This window comes from Zeus faber, assembly GCF_960531495.2.
Source record: "Zeus faber genome assembly, chromosome: 22".
In the NCBI taxonomy this organism is placed as follows: domain Eukaryota; kingdom Metazoa; phylum Chordata; class Actinopteri; order Zeiformes; family Zeidae; genus Zeus; species Zeus faber.
Genome location: NC_137209.1, coordinates 10,221,249 through 10,223,748, shown reverse-complemented (window position 1 = coordinate 10,223,748; position 2,500 = coordinate 10,221,249).

The following is a 2,500-nucleotide window of genomic DNA, read 5'->3' as shown; positions in this document are numbered from 1 at the left end:
AAAGGAACAGGGGGGAACATATACAGTATAGGGACCTCCAAACCAAAATCCAAACAAATGTCAGAAACAAAATGATTCAACTGTAAATATTTTTTTTAAGCATGGAACTACTGTAAATAACATATTTTCCACTTTTTTTTTGAATAAATGCTAAATACAAAACATTCCCGCACCCCAAGTTTGTTGTATGAAACAAAACCTCATTATGTGTATTAACTGTGCATTATGAATATACAGTAGTGTGTAAAAAATTAAATCGAGAAAATACAAAGCCTGTTTAAACTTAAACTATGTGTGCGTGGAAGCGTCCATCACAGTGTCTTGTCCAGATGTACGGTCGCTACCACACGCACACACACACACACACACACACACACACACAGACACACGTGTGTGTCTGTGTGTGTGGCCATGACTCTGACACATGGGTTAACATGATAAATGCTGCGATAATGAAGCAACAATTTCCCCCCTCGGACTGCGTGCCGCTCACAGGTAATTTGAGTGTTTACAGTTCTAGTGCGGCTGTACATCTGCGTGTGGTTTTATGTGTTCATTTATCATGCATGTGTGTGTGTGTGTTGCATGGACATTTGTATGCGTGTGTGTGCGTGCATACAATTCAACAGTTGACAGTTGAATGTGACACAAAACATCTCTATCCTACCATTATGGTGGGAGTGAAGGACAAATGTGTGTTTGTCGATGTGATTTACTTTGTTTGGCTGTTGGGAAGGAGGCTCAACGAGTGTGTGTGTGTGTGTGTGTGTGTGTGTGTGTGTGTGTGTGTTTGTGTGTGTTTCTGTTGAGAAGCAAAGGGGCGTAAGCTGACAACCGTGACAGATGATGTCTTTATCCAGCTGTTTCAGGAGACTGTGTGCTCTGTACTTATGCGTGTGTGTGCGTGCGTGCTTGCGTGTGTGTGTGTGTGCGCGTGCGTGCATGTGTGTGTGTGTGTATGTGTGTGTGTGTGTGTTTATATTGTAAGGTGTGTGTGTGTGAGGAGTGTGTGAGGAGTGTGTCAGGGTCATATCTCCCCTTTGGCGTTTTGGACCGGATTCTGCTAGGGCGGGATGAAGCAGGAATCAGCGACTGCGATTCACACCCCTGGAATGTCTGCAACCCTCTCTCTCTCTCTTTCTCTCTCTTCTGGGAATTTCCTCTTCACTCGCTCCACTCCAGCCCTCGCCTCTGTAGTCTACCCTTCTCTTCTCTGTCATCCATTCATCCCTCAGGTGACAGGCGGAGGTGGAGGAGGGCGGTGGAAGGGGGTGCAGGTGGTCGGGGGGCCTGTTACACACCTGGTTTATTTCTTTAAGGATGACGGGAAGAGGAGCACAGAGTGATTGGAGAAAAAACAAATAGAGAGAGAGGGAGAGTCCCCCCCAGACAGCTCTTCATGTCACAGTTTTGCTCCATCGGTTGTGTGTGTGTGCGTCGCTGTCAGTTCGTCTCCGTCGGTGGGTGTGTGTGTCCGGCTGCCTCCTCTGTTGTGGACGTTTTGATTATTTATACGTATAGATTCCTTCCAGCAGGAGAGGTGGGGCTCCGACCTCCCACCGGGACGCTCAGAGTGCAAGCGATGTTGATGTGTGTGTTTGCGTCTCGGTTTCGCCGGTGCCTAAGGGCAACGTCGGAAAGTACCTGGACGGTTTTTCGGAGACTCTCAACATTTACTCCACTTGCGTTTCAAAGTCAATATCTATACTTTGTACGGTCACGCCCATTTAGTTAACGGAAAAATCGGGATTTTATAATTATATATATCAAAAACAAGCAAGTGAACAAGCAAAAACAGTGGGTCAACGGGTTTAACAAATGGGTCTATTGCCTTTAATCAGGTACATGCCCCCCTCAGTGATAAAAGAATTCAGAATCTGGGGAGGTCTTTAAGAAGCTGTTAAAACCCACCTCGCCGTACGCACTTTGTCTTGTAATGTGTGTATTTTCCCTCTTCTCAATATTAAAATGTTTTTATATTGTCATTCTCTATATTTCTCTTTCGAGCTTTCTATTTTTGATTTATTTCTTCTTTAATGTCTTTATTGTAGGACACCTTGTAACTCTGGCTTTGAAGGGCACTTTATAAAGGAATGGTACTTACTTACCTACTTGCATATCCTTGGATAGATAGTTAGCTTCTTCATTCATTTTGGATGGAAACTGCGGTGTTAGAATTAACTAAAGAAATATTCAATTTTTAATTTAAAATGATTCATTCAAATTAACATTCCAACTGAAGACGTTTCCTACAAATAAAGAATAAAAAGTAAGTAAATATCCTGAAATAAATAATAAACAAGAAATCATCAATGCAATAGTCAATAATAATAAAGTAATCAATATAGGCTGTACAATAAAGAATTTACAAAAAATATAAAGAACTGGCTTTATACAATAACAAAAATAACAATAAACAACATAAGTAAATCAAAATAACAAACCAACAATAAACAATAAACCTCTGTATCAACAGGTTTATTCTTAATGCCTTTTTTTT